The sequence below is a fragment of the Lepisma saccharinum genome, chromosome 15 (assembly GCF_977018435.1).
Source record: "Lepisma saccharinum chromosome 15, izLepSacc3.1, whole genome shotgun sequence".
In the NCBI taxonomy this organism is placed as follows: Eukaryota; Metazoa; Arthropoda; class Insecta; order Zygentoma; family Lepismatidae; genus Lepisma; species Lepisma saccharinum.
This window is the reverse complement of record NC_139243.1, coordinates 40,125,355-40,133,128: the sequence shown is the minus strand read 5'-3', so window position 1 is coordinate 40,133,128 and position 7,774 is coordinate 40,125,355.

The following is a 7,774-nucleotide window of genomic DNA, read 5'->3' as shown; positions in this document are numbered from 1 at the left end:
CTTTGTATTTAAGGGCATAACTGGCTTCATATTCAACAACAGGGATTCTTAGCTCCATAGTCTGAATAAGGCACTTGCCCTCATCAGGTAGGGTATTAGGCATAGCTTCCCCTGTAGAGTTTAATGTGCTGTACCTCATCAAAGCATTATTATCATTGGCAGCTCTTCTAAATGTGATTCTTAAACCACCCTTCCACATAATATCTTTGTAATCTGAGAAGAATCCTGGCAACAGCACTGTGTGGCTCTTGGATAATATTTTATCACCAGCCTCAAATCCACCTATTTTGTAGTAAGAAGCCTCGGTTTTGGATAATTTTAGTGTAGCCAAAGCTGTGGAGGTAATGCCGGGATAATCTATTCTGTTTATAACAACACCATGTTTTCTGATCTCAATTTCAGAGAACAGATGTGGCACAAAATTGTCCACCAATCTTATATTTGAATTTGCCGGATAATCTGTACCATCGAGCTTTACAACATCAAATTTGATGTATAGATCTGCTCTGTGGGGGTGTATAAAGCCATCCCCTACATCAAGATCAACCTCAATCTCTGTGTTGGTTTGATTTAAATTTGCAAATGTCCTCCTGTTTGGGGGGAATGATTGTAGCTCATAACGATCAATATTTTCCATTTTTTTTGTATGTATTTTTATTTAAATATTAATTTCTATGATTGCAGTTGTTGTGGCTCCAGCAAAATCAACTAATTCTTCTTTTTCATTAGTGACCATCAACTCAATGTAATCTATTCTATTATGGCACACAGGAAAATATAATGTTGGGGATGGAGTGTAGATGATGGGCTCCATGAATTCAGAGTTTGGTTTAAATGTTGCAATGATGCCAGTTTGTTTGTGAGTGCCTATGCCATTTGATTTGGTGATCATACCCTCAGCCACATTACAGTGAATATTCAGAGTCTCTATGGCCAAGAATTTAGGTATATTAATAGCAGTGTGTTTGATGGCTGGTTCAAGTTTTGTGTTGTTCTCAAAGCCTAACAGCTCTCCTATAGTACCCAGATCCACTGTTTCTGTGGCAGATACAATTTCTACTCTGTGAGTGACAGAATTTTGACTTAACACTACACCTCTGGGTAATTGAGCATTTAGAGTGGACAGATTATACTGCCCTGGAGTGATGACAATTTCATGTCTTTCCGCATCTGTGATTTTAAAGCATTCTTTATCAAACTTTTCACATTTTCCATCACATTTTTCTTTCAGATTTCTCCCTGGAACTAACTTTTTTGTGCATGGACTATCGTATGATTCACCTTTGTTTCATAAATCTTATATAAATTTATATAATATTTCGTAAATCGTATATCTTGTTTCCCGATATAAGCTTACGCCAGTACGCGCTTTCATTCCTTAGCAGCCACTGAAGAAACTTCGCAGATATCTTTATGCAGAAAATTTCAAGATACGCCATTTGCAGGGTGCTTAAATCTCCGGAACCAGTGGGAATTCAGCCACGAAATTTTGCCATGTAACAGTAGTCATAAATCAAAAACGCAATTTTTCGACTTACGCCACTTCGCCCCTTCACCGACGATATATGCAACATGGAGCGATGTGGACACTAAATTGTGTGCATATTCAAAGTTTATTTAATACATATTATATACAACTTATATTATTTAAATCCATTAGGCAACCAATTCATCCATCTCACAATAAACCAACAGCAAAAATTACATAAATTGTCTGCACGCTTGCTTTCCTCGAAACAATTGTTCATGCATTTAAAACAAAATCAATTAAGACAAGTCTTATTTCTCTGTCTGGTAAGTTACAATGCATTACAGAGAACAATGATATATTGCGAGCAAAGCGAACAAGAAAATTTTTGGATTCAATTTTTTTGCAGGCTGAAATCAATATTGGTTTAATAGGGCTCAAACAATTTCACGAGACGCCAATGCATTCTCTCTCTTACAACTATTGTGCCTCCCCGACAGGGACGGCGACAGGGGTGGGCACGGATGGACAATTGCCTACCCAAAAATTGCTGTGCCAACCCAATCAAATTCAATAAATATATACTCTTGGGAGAATGCGAAAGGTCTAATAAATAAGTTTATTATGGTGTTCACTTCATGTATATTTTACTTGTGAATATTATCTATATTACAGACAAGTTCACATATTATCATTCAATAAAAAACTTTGCCGAAACACTGATTTCGTGAATAGGTTTACAAAAGTCAGAGTAAATAATAAGTTGGATGGGATTAATTTAAGCTTTTCTTTCAACTTCCTTAATTTTATCATTGGAAAGCGAAAGGAATTACCAAATCTTTTGAAACAAAAAATGTAATGTAATGCCCACTTGTATGCTTAAGCAGCCAGTAGGCTTAGGAGGCTTTATGAGAGGAGCAAAATTGTGCAGAATATGATCAAGATTAGAACAAGATTATGGGCCTGAGGGCTGCAGCTTCTGACCTTCACAGGGATGATGTATCAAATTGCTTTGAAAATGTGCCACATAATGAAAAGAAATAGATACTTGAAATGTGGCAAAAATATAGAAATATAATTAACTGTCTGCCATAACTTTGCCAAAAAGTTGTAACAGAAACTGAGTGTAGAAGGTGTGGAGTGGAGTTGCTTGATGTTGTCAGCTCCGGGCTTCCGGCCTGGGTATGATTAAGGTGATCTGTTAAACAAATAAAACCCTCTTCTTCTCATTGCTTCCTCCTGCAACACACAAAGTTGTTTAGTTAGGTCTATATTGAAATACTAAGACAGAGGTAATTTGATACGTCCCTTTCATCATCACCTGTAATTTCTAATTTCGATATCGTATCCAAAATAGATAATAATAATTTTATATTCATTCTACTAATAAGAAGCAATCACAAAAATATATTTTGATAAAACAGCTCTGTAGGTTTGAAAAATAGCTGCAGAATTAGTAATGACTTGATGAGTTAGCAACCGTATTAGGAATCTTCTTAAATGAGTTGTTGTTTTAAGTCCACTTTATGCATAGATAGGCTAATCGGGACTGGACCTACAGTTTAAAGTGGGGTCCGAATCACTATCTGCCTCCACCGGTTATTGAGCCCCCGACCGCTTGATCACAAAGCGACGACTTTACCACTATGCCATCAGGGAGGCAAAAAATCTTCTTACAGATACATTTTCCCTATCAGTTACGTAATCATGTGATTTTTCTTGTGGTTAACTAACATAGAAAAGGGACACAATTTTATAACTTTGTGCTTCATAACATAATACATACAATTTTATTTATTTATTTATTTTTTATTTATTACATTTCGGTGATATTTTGCCAAAATGTCCTTCTTTAGCTTAGGTAAGTATTATGCAGAATGAACTAATAATTTGATTTATACCCGGGTTCTTGCTTTTTTTTAAATTTTGCTAATAAGACATTATTCATACTTATGTCAAACGCTGAGCTGTTTTGGGCGCTCGGAATGCACACGTCAAGTAGTGACACACTTATACAGATCGGATTGATTTCAGTTATTATGTAATAGTTTTAATCTGAGAATTAATTAATGTTTAAACGATATTTTTCATTTTATTGCAAGAGATTTTACCATTTATTATTTTTAGTAAGGGGTTTGCAGTCTGCATGTGAAACAAAACAAGGTGGCGAACACACTATGTTTGCATTTCTCAGTTCGTCGATTTCATCAACATGTCGTAAGTGTATCTCGCGATTCACGATTATTGGTACTGCACGACACTCGAAACACGATGGGGACATTTTAGAATGAAGCGTCTTGAATTTCAGTCCGTATCTGTTGGTAATTCTATGTCTTGGCCAGTTTGTAAATGCTATAGATACTTCTTACAGGCAGGTGTGCACACGGAGGTGCCAAAGGTACCTGGCTACCCCAAACATCTTCTAAAAAATAAAGAAAATATGTTGAACTACCATTAAAATAATGAAAATAATATCAGTGGTAAAAAATAAGGAATTTCGTTTCATATGAGATGACCAGCTCTCTATCGCTCTCTCTCTCTCCGAGACTCTCCCTCTCCACAAAACAATGTGGTATTCCTTTACTATAGTAGACAGTAATCACGTAGTAAATAAATCATTTTTTTCTTGATAAATCGCAGAGCCCCTTCACATATCGGACCGTAAATATTCTTTTCCCGAGGACCGACTTGTCTGTTAATGCAACCTTCTAATATTTCCAATAAGACTTTCATGTTCAAAGACTTTCGTGAATGCTCTCTCACTTCTCATTCAATGACAAGTGTATCAATTTTCAGATTTTTGCTTACATCTGAATTCTACGGTTTAAAATGATATGTAACACATGGCATTAACTATCGAGTGACCAGGTACAGCAATATATTTTATGAAGTAGGCTAATGTGCATTAGAAAACATGGTAAAACTGAACCTACAGATGTACTTCGTGAGAGTGATTCAGCTGATAGTACCCGTAGAGATATAGCCTTGTATTTATCATTTTCAATTGTTTACTTTCATTACTTAAAATATCGACAAGGTGATAGTAAAACCTGTGCTAAAGTGATAACAAATGCTCATTCTATATTGTTAAAATTTCATGTTCATATACTTAATAGTTTCTGTGAAAATAACATGAAGTTACGACTATAGGCTAGCCATGTTCAGGTAGGTAACTGAAACTTCTCTTAAGGGACCCCCAAATAAATTATTCTGCGCGCACCTATGCTTACAACATCGCAAGTATAATTATTCTTTTGTATTTTGCCAGATAAGACTCCTAAGTTTGTTGTTTTCAATTCAAGTGGTAATCTTGTTACGCGTCCCTGGAAGTTACGTCAGAGCGATCGTTTGGTGAGTTGGGTTGTATACGTACGTAGAAGTATATATTCTCTCAAAAGAGCAAGAAAGGAAATTCGACCAATGTTCTCCCGTCGTTTAAAACCAAATAATATCTATTAAACGAAAAGTTCACGATTGTATAAACCTATCTGAGCATAAGGTGGATGTAAATAATAAATTAGATAGAAAGATTCTCCAAAATTTCTCTGCCACTGTCTACGTCAGGCCAGTACCCGGTGGGGGGGGGGGGGTACTGAAATATGTAAATGTGAACTACGAAAATAACATCGTCGATTTTAGAAATGTGTAAAAATTTCCATTTTGTTCTTACATAAATGAATCTGTTTCTTGCGCAAAAGATTTCAGGCTGCAATATTGGGTAGTTTTAGTTTTATAATCATTGATGCAAGGCTACCAGACGTCCGATTCAGCGATTTAGTCTGGACAGTGCGTTACTTTCAATCCCTGTCCCGACTTTTTCGAACTGCAATCGTGATGCGAGAATGTCTCTTTATTATTGTTTTTTTCTTAACTCACAATTAGACATGTTCTTCATTGTAATAATAATTCCTAGTACGCAACATTTAATTTATAAGTATATTATTATCTAAACATAGAATTATGAAGACTTTTCAATGGCGCTCGCACTATTTGAACTATTTTGTAATATCTGTGTCACTCTCTATCTCTCTCTCCCTCGGCCCCTCCCACAAAGAAATCCTGCGTACGGGCCTGGTCTTCGTCAATGGCAGAAATGCAATCAATGTTTTTATTTATTTTTAAACCAATTAAAGGAATGTAGAAGAATTTAAAAGAAATAAGAAAGAATGGAACTACTGTTGCTCTAAAAATTGTTGTTCTTCGAGGAAGAAAAATAAGAAGGATTTACTCCAGCACTTTAACACAGTGTCCCACGAGTCTCTCTTGACTAATACTGTAAAATAAATTTTCCGCCTGTTTACATCTAACGTTGTGCAGATTTGGTAGTTCGCAAACGGTGTAATTATTTCGTGTTACCTTACGCAACAGCAAATACATTTCATAAGTTCTGAACACGAGACTTGCGTCAGTATACAAGCATTTCGGCTGTTGCAGTATCGCAGGAAAAGAATATCATCCTGCAATGTTCAAGCCTCTAGATATTTTCCATTAATAATGTCTAATCACAATATTAAGTTAGAATAAATAACTCGCATTTTCACAACTACCAATATTCTCGTTTTTCTTCATCACTTCGAAAATAATTTCTCGAAGGTATCTGCTATACTACAAAGAATCAATTCAAAATTAAAGTAAAAGTTCAACTACATGTATACCCAACGACATTTACAATATTGGAAGGACAGAATACTTAAAAATTGTTGTTTCAATGGAAGGTAAGGGCGTGGTGTAGTTGCGTCGACTACCTTGGCGGAGTGGTTAGCAGAGCGCGCTGAAACGCCAGGGGTTTCGGGTTCGAGTCCCGGGTAAGGCATGGGTATTTATGTTTGTCCAATCGTGAAAAACTGAGAATACTGTAAAATTTGAAAAGTGTAAAAAGTTGAAAAAAGTGTGAAATACTCCTTATTAAAGAAAAAGGTAGTGGTTAGAGTTCTCGATAGGGATGCTAGCGGTCCCAGGTTCGATCCTCCTTAGGAGATATAGACCATGAAGACATTATTTGTAATAGCACAGTAAAGTGGTTACATTGTTCTGCTTCTGGAATTTATATATATAAAAAAATGAATTGACACACGTTCAAAGGTATATTTTCATGTATAAGATCATGAATTATGATACTCTAACGATACTTGTGTACTGCTTCAAAGACATTGACAAATATTAATGAAATAACTAGAGCCCGGAAGTTCAGGCATTTATTTTCGTTAAAATAGGCAGGCAAAAAGGCATTTATAATGTGGAAAATAGGCACTAAAAATGGGAAAAAAGGCAAAATAAACTGAAAAAGGCACATTTGAAAGTCACTTACTTTTATCTATAATTTCTGGCAAAATGTTAATGAAGCATACATAAAACAAGCAAATGTAGCTGGACTCATTTCGATAACAGCATTTTCACCTTTTAGAATATCACAAATTGTTTTCAATTGTTTCAAGTCATCATTTGCACTCACTACCCATTTGCACTTTTCCACAACAGCTGACCCCTTTTCTCCTGACACTTCCATCATCTGCTGCATAGATTCCTCGAAGATTTTCATGGATGCTACAAGAGTCTCACCTCTTTTTTCTAGCTTTGTAATTGTCTCTGGCAATGCACCATAATGTGCAAAAATAAACGACAGTTCATTCTTTAGTTCTGAATAGCACAGGAGTTTTTTCACTTCACGAATTGAAGCCGCTTCATTTTCTGGAAGAGCATCGATCACCTCACTGAGTTTTTCAAGGTGGTTAGCATAATATATAGCTGCTGATATCAAGGTTCCCCATCTCGTCAAGACTGGTTGCGGAGGTAAACTAAGCTCAGGTGCAACTTCCTGAAATGTTCGGGTTCGAGAGGGAGATTTCAGAAATATCTTCTTTGTGTTCGAAATCAACCTGTCCACTTCTGGGTGCAACACTCTAACTTTGTCGGCGATTCTGTGCATTGCGTGGGCTACACATGTGATATGAAGCATGTTCGGGAAGAGAATTTTCAATGCTTTGGCAGCCTTCTTTATATAGGGAGCTGCATCACTGATAAAAAGTAACACGTGATCATGATGTACACCATCTGGCCAGAGCAGAAGTAGGGAATTTGAGAATAACTGAGCTATTGACAAACCATTGGCTCTCTCTACTTGTTCTGACGTGAGAAGAAATGACGAAAATTCTCCGCATGTTAGTTCCACAGTTCCTATGATGACGTTGGCTATGTAGCATCCCATAGCATCATTAGTTTCATCTATTGAAATCCAGATCTTCTTTCCACCAACTTCAGCACGAATTCTTTGCAGAGCTTCTTCGTAGCAGATGCTTAAATATGTTT